General features: G+C 40.0%; 1 long non-coding RNA gene across 1 annotated transcript; it reads right to left on the bottom strand.

Annotated features, from left to right (window-relative positions):
• Positions 1 to 10,728: 10,728 nt before the first annotated feature.
• Positions 10,729 to 14,074, bottom strand: LOC136051537 (uncharacterized). The gene is made up of 3 exons (XR_010622475.1): positions 13,974 to 14,074; positions 12,544 to 12,646; positions 10,729 to 11,533 (listed from the first exon to the last, which is right to left on the bottom strand). It is a non-coding gene; the product is annotated as an uncharacterized LOC136051537 (long non-coding RNA).
• Between the last annotated feature and the right edge of the window lie 5,092 nt (positions 14,075 to 19,166).

Raw genomic sequence — 19,166 nt, 5'->3', positions numbered from 1 at the left:
TTAACTTAACTTAACTTAACTTCTGCATTCAAAGGAGGATCAACACAGAGAAACTTAGTTGTCAGAGCTGCGAAAATCTATTGAAAAGCACTGAAAGAATATGTGACTATGACTGTTTCCTATAAAACCATTTTCAAGTAGATTAGACTGTAACAATTTGGTTAGGATAGTAAAGGTCGAAATGCTTGGTTTGGTCCAGGTGGCTGGGGAACAATGTTGAAACATGACAACAAAAGTAAAAGATCTGTTTGACCAATAGCCTCTCCAGTCAAGCATACAATATTTCTTTCATTGTTCTAAGTTATGTTTGCTCTGGAAAAGTTCTCTAGCATCAAAGCTAGCTAAGGGGTTGGTGAGCTCGTTAATGAAAACTTATGAATCCTTGGAGGAATAGTGACAACAGGCAGTGGTAAGTGATAAAATTTCATCAAAATGTGGTGGAGGAAAGTCTGCCATAGTTCATTTCAGTGGTGATATTTACACTACTAAAGAAGGCAGTGGTGTAAAAGATGGTATGTGATGGTCAAACAGCTGTAAGGATTCTGTCACAGCTGTGACTCAACACTCATAGTGTTGAGGAGACATTCAGAACCCATTTTCAAATCCCTCTGTGTCATGAGGCCTAGGTCTGAAGTATGGCTGTGTATGAGCTGAAATACTAAGATGACAGTCTTATTTACTTGTCCTTGTTATGTCCATGCAGTCCTACTGGTAAACATGCCTGTCAAAGTTGGGTAGAGGTGGAGAGTAATTATTGGCACTGCACCTGCATAAGGTAGGGGATGAATACTAGTATAGTAAGGAAATTATGTTTCCTACATACACTCAGTTTACCTGGCAGAACTTGGGCTAAGCCATATGTACAGTAGTACAGTCAGGTTACCATGTTAGCCTGCACTTGGTCAGGGACTACTTTGTTGTTTTACTGCTCTAATTGCATGGACAGGACCAAGAGTTATTCAACAGTTACAACTTGACAAGCAGCAGCAGCAATAGATGGGTTCAGATGTAGAGAGGTTACCAATAAAACAACTGAATAAGCCCCTCAAAAAATATCCTTGTCCCTTTGCCTCCCACACCTTAGGTATTTGTAGACGTGGATCAGATCCCCTCTGAGTCTTCTTTTCTCAAGACTGAACAGATGCTCTAGACCATTTATCATCGTTATGGCCGTGCACTGGACTATTTCCAGGAGCTCCCTGCTTTTTTTTTATACTGGGGAACCCAGAACTGGATACAGTACTCCAGGTGAGGCCTGACCAGGGCTTCCCTTGACATGCTTGCCACGCTCCTTTTAATGCATCCCAGGATCTCATTGGCTTTCTTGGTCACCAGGGCACACTGCTGGCTCATGGCCAACCTATCATCCACTAGGACCCCCAGGTCTCCTTCTCTACAGAGCTCCTCTCCAGCAGGTCATGCCCCAACCTGTACCAATAACTTGTGGTTATTCCTTCCCACATGCAAGACTCTATACTTGCTCTCTCAGAGAGGAATCTCATCTGGTTCCTTTCTGCCCAGCTCTTGCTGAATGCCAGCACAATCTTCTCGTGTGTCAGCCACTCATCTCAACTCTGCATCATTGGCATACTTCCTGAGGGTGGACAATATCCCCTCATTAATATCCCCACTGATGACACTGAGCAAGACTGGACCCGGCACCAACCTGAGGAACACTGTTCGTCACAGGACTCCAACCAGACCCTGCACCACTGGTCACCACTCTCTGAGCTTGGCCAATCAGCCAAGTTCTCAACCCACCTCACTGTCCACTCACTGACCCCAAACTTTCTCAGCTTTGTCATCATGATGTCATGGGAGACAGCATCAAAAGCCTTTCTGAAGTAAAGGTAGACGACATCCACCACTCTCCCCCCATCTACCCAGCTGGTGATGCCATCATAAAAGGCTACAAGGTTGGTCAAGCACTATCTCCCCTTGGTGAATCTATGCTGACTACTCCTGATAACCTTCTTCTCTTCCAATTGCTTGGAGATGGCATCCAGAACAAGCTGTTCCATCACCTATCCAGGGACAGAGGTGAGACTGACTGGCCTGTAGTTTCCTGGATCCTCCTTTTTGCTGAAGTGACACTGGCTATCTTCCAATCTTCAGGCACCTCTCCTGCTCTCCAAGACATGTCAAAAATGACAGAGAGCAGTTTGGCAATCACCTCTGCCAGCTCTCTCAACACACATGGATGCATCCTATCACAGACCAATAATTTGTGCACATTGATCCCACTCAGATGCTCCCGGACCACCCCTTCACAACCAGAGGGAAGCTCTCCATTTCCCAGACCCTCTCTGCTCCCTCCAGGGTCCAGGAGCCCCAAGGAGGAGTCTTTGCAGTGAAGACAGAAGCAAAGAAGGGGTTCAGGAGTTCACTCCACCTTCTCAGCATCCCCCTTTACCAGGACACTCCCCTTGTTCAGTAGGGGACCCACATTATCCCTGGTCTTCCTTTTACTGTTAACATACTTAATAAAAGCCTTTGTTATTATCTTTTATCTGCTTCACCAGCTTCAGCTCCAGGTGGGAATTAGCCTTCCTCATCACATCCCTGTAGGCCATGACAATACTCCTATATTCCTCCCATCAAATGTTCAGTTGGCTAAAGTCCCCCATAAGAACCAGTGCCTGAGATCGCGAGGCTACTTCTGTCTGCTCGTAGAAGGCATCACTGACTTCATCCTCCTGTTCTGGTGACCTGTATCACGCCCCACAGTGGTGTCACCCATACCAGTCTGCTTCTTAATTCTCACTCACAAGCACTCCACACATTCATCACCCTTCCCCAAGTGGAGCCTGATACATTTTAGTTGCTCTCTCACATAAAGAGCAACTCCTCCACCTTGCTTCCCCAGCCTGTTTTTCTTAAAAAGGACATAACCCTCCATGACAGCATTCCAGTCATTGGGCTGTTCCACCATGTCTCTATGGTAGCAATGAGATCACGGCCCAGCGACTGTACAAAGACCTCCAGCTCATCATGTTTATTTTCCATGCTATGCACATAGGTATACAGATACTTTAGGGAAGCAGCAGGTGTAGTTACCCAGAGCAATGCAAGAAGATTTTGGATGGGGTATCGGCAACGTGACCTTCTCTGAGGAGCCCTCGCGTGATCCTATGGGTAAACTCCGAGGCTTTTTCCCTGCAACCTCCAACAGTGACAACATCCCCCAGCCCTTCTCTGCCACATCTAACTCCCCTCCCTTCCACCGTCAAACCTAATTTTTAAAGCCCTGATAATTAATCCAGAGAGCTTGCTCCCGAGAACACTTGTGCCCCACTTGCTCAGCCAGAGTCCATCAGAAGCCCGCATAGCCTGAAAGGCCTGCCTAAGATCAAAATACCCAGAGCCTTGATCAAGGCACCACCCTCTCAGCCAGTCATTTAGTTTACCTGACACATTCTCATCCTTCTTTCCAGGTCCCAGCTACCCACCAGGAGGACAGAGGAGAACACTACCTGCACCCCTGATCCTTTCAGTGTCATGGGATGAAAAGACTCTTTTAACATTCTTCAATTTCCTCATTGCAGCATCCTGGGACCCAGCCTGAATGTCAATAAAAAGGTAGTAGTCTTCTGATTTAATGGGCTCTTTAATGGGTTATTGTCTCTAACATGCACGTCTGGAAGACACCACACCTCTCTGGAGCAGTTATCCAGGTGACAGATGGGAGCCTCTGACCCCAGCAAGGAGTCCTCAGTTACTAAGACCCTCTGCCCTTTTTTGTTGGCACTGGAACTGATGCAGTGCCCTGACCAGCCTTTTTCCCCCATGCTTATTATTCCCTGTGTTCACAATGTGCTTCTCAGGACATGGATTCTGACTACTTCCCAGACCCTCATCCCTTATGATATATAGCTTTGAGCTTTTGCCATCTAGCTTCCAAAGCTGTGTTGTTTATTTAAGACTTTTCCTTTCCACCATGACATCCCAGAAATTGAACTTGTTCCAGATGCATTATGAGTGGTATGCAAAGGCTGTTCAGACCCTGTTGCTTTCTCTCCCTTATCTCTTACTGTTACCTTTGGCAGTACAACAATAAACTTGTGTTACCTGATATAATTGTGCTACTTTAAGGATACTCCCCATAGGGAGCCACACCTTTCCACACCTAAACTTTTGCCTGGGAAGTTTTTGGTATTAATTCCCCAAATACAAAGGCTATTTCTCCCTCCTTTCCAATGGAATATATGCTGCAGCAATATATGGAATTGCTGAGCACTGTACAGAACAAGCTGGAATGAAGAGCAGTTAAGACTCAATAGCTTTTAGTCTCTTTCTAAGCATTTAAGGAATCCTAGTCAGCTAAGGGATAAGAAGTCATCTTCTGGCAGACTGTGAGTCAGAGGAAGTCTGTGTTGCACTGTTTCCCTTTTAAAGAGCTAGGTACTTTTTAAGGCTGCTACCTCATAAACTACCAGTACTCATCAAAAGCACCTGCTGGAGAGCATTGAGTGGAGCCAAGTGAGTAACTGAAGAATCGCATCCATACATAATGTCGCCTCTACTTGCTAGCCTCAGGAGAGCACAAGCACTTTGCTTTACATAAAATGTCTAGATATTGTGACAAGTACCAAAGGCCCAGCTGTTCACACTTCTGAGGAAAGCCTCCAGAAACTCCTATTGTTATGTGGATTGCATACCAGATGGATCCTATATGACCTGCTGGAAGAAGCAGGAGCAGGTGGGTAGCCTTTTCTTATAGTGAAAATTAAAGATTGATTCATGTTATGCTTAAAGTTCTGCAGCATCTTTTAACTAAAATAAAGTAAGAAAAGAAGACAGCTAACTTCTTAAGACAGTGTGTGTTAGTTGGGAACAAAACTTGATTGCATGTTTGGCTATGACAGAAGGACTGTGGGTTCCACCAGTCTTGTGTTTCTAAGCAGGGGCTCATCGTACTCAGAATCCTGCCAAAATCCAGGGAGATCAAGAGGAATATTCACACTTGCTTCAGTAGGATTCATGGATGAGTACTGCAACACTGAAATCAGTGGGAGACTGCTTATGAGAGTGTGTTGAATAGACAGTCTGTGTGATTTGAACTCAATTGGGTATAACCAACTGTTACAACTGTTCTTGAGTTCAGAATATTCTAACACTTGTTCCTTAAAGGCATAAAGAGGATAAAAAAAAGAAATAAAAATAAAGCCACATTAAACATTTGTTCTTTATCTGACAAAAAGAAAAACAGAGCAGCAACTGGACACTGTAGTGCCTTCATAGTTTCCAGTATGCCAGGCTTTGGCCTGAGCATACTTTGCTGGCTTCTTGGTTCTTCTGGCTCCTCTTCATTCTGGCTTTCAATCATTGCTTTTTTTTCTGCAACATATAGCAATAGGTTTATAGTTATTTACTCCATTTTGTGAGCACACAACTAACAATGGTAGCATTTTATCTTTGAAGAATTACCTGTTAAAGAAACAAAGGTGTGGTTAGGACTTGTATGCTTGAATACATCTGAAAAACATGTTATTTTGCATCCCAACAGTACTCAAGTGCTGTATTTATTTTTCAACGTTTCTTTTACTTTCTATTTTCATTTTTTTCTTTAAATATCTACTATTGCTACTTCAGCCCAAAATGCTCCAACTCTTAATTATAATTAAATCACATATTTATTGATCTTCTGTTCAAAATAGCAAAATCCAGGAAGATGATAGTAAGGAACCAGTTTCCAAGTCTCCCAAAACTGCACATCTATCTATTTCAGATAAGGCCAGAAGTTCATTTTTTTTCATTATTATTTTTTCTTTTTTAATTCTTTCTTTTAACATTAACTTTGGAGCTCACTTTACAAAAACATGCAGTTTTTGGTAGAACTTCAGGTGTTTGCACATTTGACAGTCATTTTCTGGTAGAAATACATTCTTAGCATCTGTATCACAAAAGGAAAGATTGCTGCACTGGTTCTGCCTGAAATGTGAGTGGCAGCAGAGTGTTTTTTGCATCCATCTGACCTCTCTGCATTGAAGTAGATTGTCAGGCCCTCTATTATTAAGTCTTTTAGCCATGCTAAACATACCTAGCTACTCACAGAGACTGCAGGAGAATGACACTCCAGTTAGGTAAAGAATCTCCTTTGTCCCACCCCTTCGTTCAGTGACTGAGTGTTCCACTCTGTAGGGAAAGCTAAGGACAAAAAACCTTCTCAGGTCACAAAATCTAAAATAAAGAAGACTATTTTTCTCATAATCTTTAATCTATAGAATCAGTCCTTTCCCTTAAAACTGCCCCCTGCACTCATTTTAGTTATGCTTATGATTTTTGTATTAAAAACTATTAAGTAATAAAAATTGTTTTCTTAGTTAGTGATTGTTACAGCTTAGCACACCAAATTCATCAGACAGATAGCTTCTGAAAGCTCTAATTCAGTGGTGCTATCTTGTAGCTATTAAAAAAAAAGATTAGATGCATGAATGTGATGAGTATAGCAGCACCTTTCAGAATTTTATCATTAGCAGACACTGTAAATTCAATGCATTTTTCTTTGACCTTCCAGGCTGTTCAACATTTTGGCTGAGCTATCTATCAGGACTTTTTTCAATGTTGTCCTATGAGATTTTTTAAAATTCTTACTTACACTTGTTTTGCTTGAATGTGAATGCTTGGAGAAGTTTCAGTGACTTAGCATGGTTCAAATTATGCTCCCACTGTTTTTACCTCAACCAAACAATGAGGACATGGACTAGCATGATCTGAGAAGTGATCCTGTAATGAATGGCAATAGTGAAGGCATGCATGCATCTACTTTTTATATTTATGTACCCTAGGAGGACAAAGTGATACTTAGGAAAGGGACACTGAGCACTACATCTAAATAAAACATTCTGGGGTAATTCTTGTTTGTTTTTCAGATGTAGGTGATCCTACCTTTGATAATCTGAAGAGGCCAGCCCTTACATGAACTTCTGTCAAAGGCATTTAGAAACAATCTCAGCATTCCAACCACAGATGTTGACACACAAATTCATGAAGTGTTCCATACTTTTTGCTGTCCAGTATTGCAGACAGGGGATGAGGAAAGCCAAGGTGCACATGGAACTTAACTTGTCAAGGGATGTTAAAAATAACAATATGGGGTTCTAGAGGTACTTTGGCTAGAGTATCTCCTTTGGTAACTGAGAAAGGAGAACTGGCTATGACAGATATGGAGAAGGCTGAGGTACTAAATGAGTTCTTTGCTTCAGACTTCACTGGCAATTAGGGTTCTTGTATTTCTTACATGCCTGAAGCTTACAACCCTGGTCCTCTAGGTTGGAAATGGAGGAGTAAATCACCCCCACTGTAAGGGCAAGGCAAGTCCAAGACCACCTCATGAGACTGAATATATACAGATCTATGACATGCATCCCAGGGTCCTAAAGGAGGTGGCTGATGCGGTTGCTGGATTGTTCTCTGTCATATTTGAATAGTCATGGCTGCTGGGAGAAGTCCATATGGACTGGAAAAAAAGGAAACATCACTTCCATTTACAAGAAAGGGAGGAAGGAGGACCCAGGGAACTACAGACCAGTTTCATGAGGAGGTCTAGGACTTGTTCTACTATTACAGTGGGACAGAATCCTCTCCTCTCACGCACACACAGAGGATCAGGGTCCTGGCAGATGTGGGGAGCCTGACCACCATTGAACACAGAGGCAAAGCACCTATTAAGCACCTCAGCTTTTTCCATGTCTGAGGAAGCCAGATCTCTGTCCTCATTTATCAGAGGGGGAATATTCTCCTTGGTCTGTCTTCTCCTGCCTATGTACCTGTGGAACCACTCCTTGTTATTTTTCACATCCCTTGCCAATTCAGCTCCATCTGTGCCTTGGTTTTCCTGATCTTATCTCTACAAATGCGGGCAATGTTCCTGTATTCTTCACAAGCTACACAACCCTGCTTCCACTTCCTGTACATCTCCCTCTATTCCCTCAATTTAGGCTTCAGGTCCTTGTTCAGCCACACCAGTTGATCACCTCCTCTTCTTTATTTCTTCTTCTGGGGATGATGAGCTCTAGCACTTGCAAAAAGTTGTCCTTAAAGAGCTGCCATCTCTGTTCTGTTCCTATGCCTGTAAGGACTGTTTCCCAGGAGATCCCATCCTGCAGTTCCTTGAACAGCCAGAGTATGATGTCCTGAAGTTCAGGGTCCTGACTCCGCTTTTTGCCAGGCCTGCAGGAGAGAAGATTTAGGTTGGATGTCAGGGGGAAGTTCATCATAGAGAGAGTGGTGAGGTGCTGGAACAAGCTGCCCAGAGAGGCTGTGGATACTTTATCCCTGGAGGTATTCAAGACCAGGATGGATGGGGCTGTGGGTAACATGGTAGATCTGGACAGTCTGGATGCTTCCAAATGGATCAGACTATCATTTAGACTTTTAAAAAAGGCAAGTAATTCCAAGTACTTCTTTTTATAGAAAAACATACATGTACAAAAGACTAGTGTCTGTGTTCATACAAAATACTGACATGATGTATTTGGCATCTCACAAGAAAACATTTTGCTTATTTTTTTGAGATGGGAGGAGATCCTTATGGTTACAGCTGATTCACACAATCCTAAAATCACTGTATTTGAAATTCCTGACGATAGTTATATCTTTCCCACTTTGATTTGAACAAGAAACTCCCTTAGTTCAGGATTTCATGTATTTACTGCAGAGTCAGAGACATGAAGGATGATTGCATCTTCCCACTGGAAAAGACGTCTTCATTGGTGCTGTCACAGAAGAACACTGACTGCAAAGAATTTGGAAACCAGCTTTTTACAAAAACTGCATCCTTTGCTTTTGAGAAAGATTCTAATAAAAACAGCTTCTACTGATTTAAATGAACAAGTGGAAACCATTTTACTCTCCCTCCTCTCAAACTGATATCAGGCTTACATGATTTCTCTAAAGATTTCTTTTGCATCTGCTCTACATATTTTATCTAGTCTTTCAAATAAAATTTACTGTCAATGGTTTATGGGCTGGTTCAGCCTGGTTAGTGATTAATAGGGTGGGGGGACCTACGGACCCATGCCCTGGGAAAGAGGAAGGGGGAAAAGGGAGATGGTAGGGAGATGGGACTAAAAGCAAAACAGCAGCAATGATCTGAGGAGGAAAACTAGTTTACTAAATAAGATATCAGAATACAAAATAACATAATATAATATAATTGGAATTGAGGTTAATAAAGCAAATGAAATGAGTGATTGTCTGAAAACTGAAGGCCTTAGTCTAATGCTGAAGGCGAGATGGTTAGGGAGCTCACACACTGTCGGGATGATCTGAAAGGGAAAGAGAGATCTCATGACTTGCCAACAGTTTTACCTTTCCCTCTAAACAAAAAACAGAGAAATCCAAAGTAACACAAAGTCCTCTGGAGTACATATTTGTACTTCTCCTTGGAGACAGGTATACCCTGAACTATCAATGATCCATGGAGCTGGAGCATTAACTCTTTAACTCCTGTGTTATGGAAGTTAACATGATGTTATGATGTGGAGTATCAATAACAAAAGAAATCATAAAAACATGATATTTACACACACACACATATATAAATTTCTACAGGAAGGAGTACACTTTTGCTAAGGCAATGCTAGGAATTGGGTGGCTCAGCCATGTGGAGAAGAGGAGGAATTAATATGGAAAAATATTTTAGTGGACAACTGACTGATTGAACAATAATAGTGAGATGACATGCTTGTTACTGTCATAGTTTTCAGTGCAGCATCAATTTAAATGAATTGAGAGTAGAATCTAGTTCAACTTGCCTGATTTGCATTCTATTTATGTGAACTTCCAAGTTCCTGCATCAGCAGCTTCACGTGTTGCAAGACATGTCAGAAAAATTCAGAAGGTTATGGAGCTGAGAAAGCCAACAAAGTAACTTGACAAACCAATGAGTTATGTCAAGCAGGTATTCCCTTTATTACAGTACTGGGTGCAGGGGGGATTGCTCCACCAAACATACACACTAAAGGGAGCAACAACTACATATTTAAAGGCATGGAGTATGCATATTCATTACATTCCAAGAAAATGTGTTGAAATTCTGAAAAAGAATTAACATGTCCCACCTTCTGAGGACATGTCCTAAAACAAGGTGAGGGCCTCTGGTAGTCATTGGATGAAGGCTAGTAGCCTTCCTCTCTGTGGACTTCTAACCTTCTAAGGGGGGGTGTTGCCTGAACTGGTTCTCACTGGTGTTATGTTGAGGTGAGGCATGTGTTTTTCTACCCTGTCTTTAACAATAAGACATCCATCCTGTTTCCTTATCTTTACTTAACAAGTTCTTGTGCTCTGTTCTTGAGCATACATTTACACAAACATTCTGTCCTTCACAAAGTCTTCACAAGTTATGTGAAAAGCTGTTCATTGAATTCCCATTGTCTTTGATTCAGTTACTAGTTGTGCTGGAGGTAGAAGAGTTATAAATGTAAAAGGCTATAAAATGCTAATTTTACTTGATACCACGGGCATTGTTATACCCTCTCAGCCAAGCATTTTGGAAATCTCTAGCAAAATGTAAGTGGATGCACACATAGATGCCCATGGATTTACATACATTGATGTTGCCTAGATGTTCTCAGACCATCTCCTCCCTCACCAAATTGGAACCTTCTATTCTCCAGGCCCACTCACTTACCTCTAGGGTCCAGGAGTGCAAAGCGGGAGTTCCCAAAGTGAAGACAGAAGCAAAGAAGGAGTTCAGTAGTATCTCTTCCTTGTCAGCATCCCATTAGTACACCCTCTCTCATTTAGTAGGGTCACTTATGCCAAGATGTCAGTGATTGGCCTATCAATGTATGAGTCTTTTAGTAAATGAAAAACCTTATACCACCCATACAACCAATAATGAAGACTGGGAAAAATAGTATTACTAATCAGAATGTTTTATTTCAAAGAACAGTAAAATATGAGATGTTAATCTGGAGATAGTATTTCTAAATGGAAGCAAAAACTGCATAAAAGCTGTCCTCCTAAATTAGAAATTTAACATCTGCAAACAATGCTCTCCAAATTCAATTACAGAAAAATGTGGAAATCAATGTCATTTCTTGAGTCTTCCCATAGGATGAATAGAAAGACCAAAATAAATCAAATTCTACTGAAGCAGAAGCAGATTTTTCTCTAAATGTTAGATTTCTTAAGAGTAATTCATGGCCAAGAATGCCTGTCTTAGGAGTTTACGTAAAGTTGCCACTGAAATATATGACATGAATTTCCAAAAAGGTGGGGGGCTGCACAGTTTCTCTCCTATTAGGAAACCCACATTACTTAGTTTGTGATTCACACTGACTCAATTTTTTTTTTGAAGCCTGGGCCAGTATGAGTAATTTTGAAAGACTGCAAGTTGAGATTGGCTTATTCCTTATTCTCTTAAATGCTTTCCATTGTTCTCTCCAGAAACAATCAAGTCTCTTATCTTCTTCCTCTACAAATGCTTATATGATACCTTCTGTCCCATTGCTTCTTCTGGCACATATGTAATTTCAGTCGTAAGCTGGGAAGCAAGGTGTTTTATATTCTGCAAGTGCATATTCATCTGGAAAGAAAAAAAAATATCTAAGAAATCATTCTGACCCCAGTCCATGTGCACCAGCAATTAACACATCAGAAAAGGTTTGTCAGATTTTGTGCTGTTCTTCCAGATTCAAGGCACTCACTTGCAGGTCTACGTGGTTACTGCTAATGTGCTCCTCTGGCAAGGTTTATAAGGACACAAAATTGCTGTGACTACGTGGGATGTAGATGAGGTGGCTGAATAGATACTTGGTAAGAATTCTCTGGGTATTACTGCTATTCTGCTGAGAGACATTTCCCAATGAATTCTCACCCCCCCGTTTCCCCTCCGACGTTTTTTTCTTTGCTTTTTTCAAGATCAGACTGATCTTGAAAAAAGCTTGTGGGAACTTGAAGCACAGTTTTGATTATAAAACTGCCACAATTGGTAATGTCCTACGCATTTACAATTCCTTGAGGTTGGACATAGAAAGGTGGTCAGGCACTTTGTATTCTAGTTAGGCACTTAAACTCCTGTTGTGTTCATTTCTACTTAAGCAATTAAAGTCCAGAATAGTTTTGTTTTTTTTTTTTTTTTTTTTTTTTACCTCAGCCTATTGTGGCAATGTGAAAATATGAGACAATTTACTTTGGGGAAGTTGGGAACTCTGCTGCCTTTGTGTTATTGATCTTAACCATCATGTCCAAGCTGGGGTAAGAAAGTTGAACCACACTTCTTTCTTTATGTACTTTGCAAGAAAGCAAATCATGGCATCACTTTCTTATGTTTAAAGGAAGCAAGAAATTATGAGGGAAAAAAGATGGGGGACACCTTCCATCTGTGCTTCTTCAAACTCCTTTCAGTCCAGTAACAAAAAGCAGAAAAAATTGCTAGCTTGCTCTCTAACGAAGATAAATAAAAGCTGTAAATACAGAAACACAAGCAGATGCTTTCCCAGAAGCAGAGAAGAAAAATCCACTGTTCTCACCCAGCAAATGCTGAAATAAATATCTTGATTTCATAGGTTTTGCTGGTTTACATAGTCCACCTACCTGTTTCGTAGTAATCATAAACATGTACTGGTGCAGGTTTGACATCTGACACAGGTAGACTTTGTTCTGATGTGAAGGAGAAGCTGACTTCCTTCTGGGAGAGCTGCAAATGGCAAGACAAAAAGATGCAGACTTCTTTTCATGTCTGTTCTCATATGTAAGGTTGAGTTGCATTTTTTTATCAGACTGGGTGATAAAGGTGCCATTCTACAATCCTCTCAAGATTGTAAACTTTATGTCAAAGCAAACAACAATTTAAATACTGTTGCTAAATATGTTTTGTTGCAAAACTTTTTTTTTCATATTTCCATTGCTAATTACATCCAGCCATTACATATTTACCGAGGCTTCAACATGCCACCATTTATCCTCTCACTAAAAGTTTCTGACAGCTTCTTACTTGACCTTTTGCAGTTAAAACCACCTTTATGCAAACCTATTCCCAATTTTCTCTTTCTAATCAGACTGAATTCAAAATCTTCAGCCTCTCCTTCAGTTTTGTTCTTCATTCCTTACTCTTGCAGCTAGATTCAAACTTTATCCTTATTTATCCTTGGAGACCAACAGATAAAAATTAATATTTGAAAGGTAGATATCATTAATATTTATTTTTCCTTCCTTCTTTTGATATTTTGTGGAATATCCCTTCTGGGTTTTTTTTTTTCTTCTATTTTTTTTGTTTGCTTTTGTTTTTGTTTTTGTTTTTAACAGGCAGATAGTGATAGGACAAGGGAGAACAGTTTTAAAGAGGAGATACTTAGATTAGATGTCAGGAGGAAAATTTTCATTCAGACAGTGGTGAGGCACTGGATCAGGTTGCCCAGAGATGCCGTGGATCCCTCATCCCTGGATGCACTGAAGGTCAGGTTAGGTCAAGTTGAATGGGGTCGTGGGCAGCCTGATCAAGTAGGTGGCATCCATGTATGCCCAGGACAGGGGCAGAAATGGAATAATCTTTACGGTCCCTTCAAAACCCAAATCATTCTATGATTTTCATCTTTCTACTCTCTCACTACCTTTGTTAATTTCATTAATGAGGGACAAGTATTCTTTTTTTATATTGCTCTCTCTAAAAGGGAGGGGCTAATAACTGACATCCTGTGAAACACTCTTGGATCTATTGATGAAAGCATCGCTTTGGACACTGAAAAATATTATGCAACATAGAATGCAATGTTGCTATGTTTATGAAATGCTATTTAATTGTACAATATTTTTCATGAAAGCAGTAAGAAATCTCTTCACTCTAGACTACAACTACTGTATTTCTATATATCTCTTCTCCTTCCTTAAGGTTGGGCAGAATTAAGGCTCTTTCCATCTTCAAGTTATATATTCCTAACCTGCTTTTGGTGAGATTTTTCTGTTATTTGGAAGCTTATTTTAAACTTCCAGTTTAACAAAACCAAGGAAAACACTTCCAAACCTACCTTCTGTAGGTAGAAGAAGTTATGGTCATTCTTGATGTCTACATGATCCACAACAGAATCTTGGTACTGAAGCTATATAAGGCAAATAATATCAATTTTAACATAGGCAACTTACCAGGAAGGTGTAAAAATATTAATGAATCGATAATTAAAAATAAATCAAAAATTAAAAGAAATAAAAATTAGTGAGCAAAATATGTTTCAAGTGGCTGTCATTCTCCAGTTGGGCCACCATGATGTCTTGTGGCCAAAATAAAAAATTAAAAAAAAAACAGTTGACTATTCATAAGATGGCAAATACAAACCAATCACAATGAAAAAATATCTTGGTTTACTAGTCAAATTTGGTATGTATTTCTCTTGTTGTCAGATTGAGAGTTGTCTCATTTCAATAATAATTTATGATTGCAAAATCATTGCTACAGTACATTATGTAATTAAAAAAAAGTTTTAAAAAGTTTTAGAAAACCATATGATAAAAATTATTTTACTGTACAAATACAATATTCCAAATATTAAAGCCATTAGTTATTCCCATATGGATGTAAAGAGTAGCATGCCAAACAGTGTAACATCTCAATGCAAAAAAAATCTTACAAAGAATTTCTTACAGTTCTATCAGAAAAGAAAGGAAAGAGGAGAGGAGAGGAGAGGAGAGGGGAGGAGAGGAGAGGGGAGGGGAGGGGAGGGGAGGGGAGGGGAGGGGAGGGAAATGGGGAAAGGGGAGGGGAGGGAAATGGGGAAAGGGGAATGGGGAAAGGAATTCAGACCTGAATAATTGTTGGTTGCCACACCCTATCTGGGCACCTGCATAAGTGCTACATCCTTCTCCTAGGCAATATCTGTTTTCATTCTATCTAGCTTTCTCTTTTACAACTTGCGTACAGAACAATTGTTTTATTTCCTCTGTGCACCTCTGACAGGAGTTTGGCTGTCTTTTCTACAGCCCTGATCTAGGTGGTAGAAGGCTACATCTAGGTTCCCCATTAGCCTTCTATTCTATGGGCTGAACAAACATTGTGTTCTCCAGACCCTGATTAGATTCTTGTGTGTGCACTTGTGGTGTATGCCCTCTGGATGGCCTCCCTTCCATGCTGTTGTGACAATCACACCACTCAGCTTGGTGTCATCATAAAGAAATGATGAAAAGTCATTGTTTAAAACAAACTAAAATACCCTATTGATATATGTCCACACTACAATGACTAGTATATATGTCTAGTATATGGATTATATTATATAAATTAGTAGGAATTCTGAGTAAATAAAAAAACATTGTAACTGTACCTTAACTGAAGAAAACTTCGATATGAAATCACAGAAGATCCCTATCAAGCCTTAGAGTGGCTCATGCAGTTGATCAGTGTAGTACCAACTGACACACATGTACTTTCAAAAAATTATGTGTCAATGAAGGTGATAAATTCCAAGCTTTTCATTATTACTATGAGGTACTTGCTTTCCATTACTTTTCACAGTACTTTCTCATAATTAAAGAAAATATTGTCATGGTTTTCACTATCAAGTTACTGATTCATTTGAAGTGTTCAAAGTGTCATCCAGAAGAAGAAAGAATGACTTTTGCAGGAGAGGGCAGATAGCTGATAAAATCTAATTTTGGTAGGCAGATCCCAAGGAAACACTTTGTCCGTGTTTCCACCTGGTATTTGACCTCTAACTTTTGTTTCTCAGTTGGTCATTATTTACACTGGTCCCTAACAGTTTCAGATTAAAACTTAATCTGAGACTCAAGATTAAAAATGGATACAATAAATTTGATTTTAAAGTTGCTTAAATTGACAGCATTAGTTGGAAGGTATATCTGCCAGTATTTCCCTTCAAACACTGAGGACACTGAATGTCTTGGAGCATATCGCACTGACACCCAGTTTTAGGGTAAAGCCACTGAGTAATTTGAAAGTGCACCACTTATCCTGTAAGTAATTTTTATTTTCTCTTAAAAATTTTGTGATTAGGCATTCATAATTAAACCCAGAGATAAATAAACTAATTTTAATATTGTAAGCCAATATCAGAGTAAAGTATTTTGGAACTTAATTTAATTTTCCCAAATTTCAGTTTGTTTACACAACTTAGATATTTGGATGTTTTTTGGATGTAATTATTTGTTATTAAAATAGTCTAGATATGCAAATTGATAAATATGAATGTTACAATATAAATTGCTGAATAGGTATCTTTACTGATTGGAAATAAAATTGCATCTAGTAACCTAGAGCCCTGAACACCAGAACATGACACACAAATACAATGTGTGTGAACTGACCAGGTTAGCTGCTTCCTAGGAAGGGACTATACTATGGTGATATTTTTAAGAAAAGTTTAATAGCAGGGTTTTACAAATGCTATACAGAATGTGTCACCTATTTATTACATACTTACAGTATGCACAACTTTATTTATGTGCAGACCTGCACAAGTGAAGTGGCTGCTAGTTGCCAATTGCTATTGGAGAAGCGGTAAGTCCTGTAACATTTTTTGTATTTTGTTGAAGGTTTATTTTGTTTTGATTGATGTTTTGACTTTTTTTCCTTGGTTTTTACACTGTACCATCAGTTCCTATGATTTCTCTGAAAAACAATAATGCTGTAAAATGCTTTCTTTTGTTACCATCCAAGCCAAGCGAGTGTGATTAAAAATAGCTCCGTTATCTTTTCTCCTTAGATATTAAGCATATTCTGTACATGCATTTGTGATATTTATGTTCTTTTAGCAGTATCCATCAATGCTTTCAAATTCTGAGACAATACTCTGAAGATCTACTTTGAACTTTTCGCACCTCGAGTACTGTGTTCAGTTTTGGGCCCCTCACTACAAGAAGGACATTGAGGCCCTGGAGCGTGTTCAGAGAAGGGCAACAAAACTGGTGAGGGGTCTGGAGCACAAGTCTTATGAGGAGCGGCTGAGGGAGCTGGGATTGTTTAGTCTGGAGAAGAGGAGGCTCAGAGGAGACCTTATTGCACTCTATCACTTCCTGAAGGGGGGTTGTGGTGAGGAGGGGGTGGGCATCTTCTCCCTGATAAATAACGACAGGACGAGAGGGAATGGCCACAAGTTACGCCGGGGAAGATTTAGATTAGACCTGAGGAAGCATTTCTTTTCTGAAAGAGTGGTCAGGCACTGGAATGGCCTGCCTAGGGAGGTGGTTGAGGCACCATCCCTAGCGCTGTTCAAGAAGCGTTTAGATGAGGTGCTAAAGGATTTAATTTAGTAGTTGGGTAGAGATAGTGATAGGAGGATGGTTGGACTAGATGATCTTATAGGTCCTTTCCAACCTTATGAACTTATGAACTTATGAACTTATGAACTTATGAATTACTCTTATCCTGAATATGAATTTGTGAAAAATAAATCCCAAGCAACACTCTGATTTGGATTATCATTTAGAGATGACAAGAAGGACTGGCTTTAGGCAGACAACACAGCTGTTATAGAAGAACAAAAGTCTTGGTAAGTTTTAATACATGGGCAGAGATTTCCCACAGTATGTAAATTTGGTCCAAACCCACATACTACTTTCACTGTACATACATAGCACTGAAGCAACATAAAAAAGCCAGAGTCTACGCAGCTTTTTGTATATTCTGGGTGCTCCTGATCCATTTGTGATTTTTCTTGGTCTTACCCAGGACTGCTTCTCCTTTTTCTTCTTGTCATGGTTTGACTGTGAAAAGGGGGCAAAGGGACCCATGGACACACGTGCTGGGAAAGGGAGGCAGGGGAAAGAAAAAGATAGGGGGATGGGCTTGGACAAGGGAAAACGGCAACAGCGAGCTAAGGAAAAAATATTACTGAATGTAGTAGCAGAATGTGAGATAATACAATATAGTGCAATAGGATTAAAATTAAAGCTAATAAATCTAATAAAATTAGAAAGAGTTTCCAAAAACAAAGGCCTTACTCTAATTCTGTAAGTGAAATGGCCAGGGAGTAAAGAGAGAGGGAAGTCTTGTGACTCCCAGTCACAAGTAAATTACCCTCCAAACGGAAAAAAGAAACAGAAACAGAAAAATGGAGTCTTCTGAGAGTTGTAGTTCATTCTTCTCTTCTGTGGTCAAGAGAATGGAAACGTAAACAATCCACGGAACTGCAGCATTAACTCTTTAACACTGCATGATGTTATGATGTGGAATACCAATGAAAAACTGTAAAACTCTGACACTCCCTCCCCTCCCCTTTTAAAAAATCACTCCAGAGAAGAAGAGAGGGAGACTGTGTCTCATCATTCACTACAGATGTTCAAAATACTCTTGTCTGGCAGGAGTGAAAATGTCAAAGAACATACGCTGGTGTTGGTGAAACATGGTACAGTTTAAGGGTGGGCTATCAGTGTATTTTCCATTACAAGAAGTTTCTGACTATGGAGAGAGAGACATATAGAAATCTTCTGGTTGTGTACTGGCTGTGACGGCATTTTTGAATTACAGTTTTACACAACAGTGTATTTCTGTTACTGGTTTGGCCCGGTTCCGCGACAATTGATGCGGGGGACCCGCAGACCCACGCCCCAGGAAAGGGGAAGGGGGAAAGGGAAAAGGGAATAGGGAGATGAGCCTAGAAACAAAACAGTGGCAATGATCTGAGGAGGAAAGCTAATTTACTGAATAAGATATCAGAAAGCAAAATAACACAATATAATACAATATAATTGGAATTAAAGCTAATAAACAAAAAAAATGAGGAAGAGAGAGTGTCCGATAAACCGAAGGCCTTACGCTAACGCTGAAGTTGAGACGGCAGTGAGCACCCACTGCTGAGTTGATCCCAAAGGGAAGAGAGAGGGTCTCATGACCACAGACAGTTTTTATCTTTCCCTCTGAGTGGAAATGCAATCTGTAAAAATGCAAAGCATCGCACAGTCCTCTGGGGAATGTAGTTCTTCTTCTCTTCTGAGACAGATATACCCAGAACTATCAATGACCCATGGAGCTGGAGCATTAACTCTTTAACTCTTGATGCACTACATGATGTTATGATGTGGAATACCAATGCCAAAAATCATAAAACCATGACAATTTACAATTTTATTACACCTACCCATGATTGCCTCCAAAGTCATAACTAGATAACGCAATTTGCAGGGCCATGTTCTAGTGATAAATACCATTGTTTTATCTTGACAGTTTTTCTACAACTTTTATTAGATATGCCGTGCCCAAATGTGGACCACAA

Source organism: Cyrtonyx montezumae, unplaced genomic scaffold (assembly GCF_038088225.1).
Source record: "Cyrtonyx montezumae isolate F1298 unplaced genomic scaffold, pur_monq_1.0 scaffold_3, whole genome shotgun sequence".
Taxonomy (NCBI): domain Eukaryota; kingdom Metazoa; phylum Chordata; class Aves; order Galliformes; family Odontophoridae; genus Cyrtonyx; species Cyrtonyx montezumae.
This window is presented reverse-complemented; position numbering and strand designations above follow the sequence as displayed.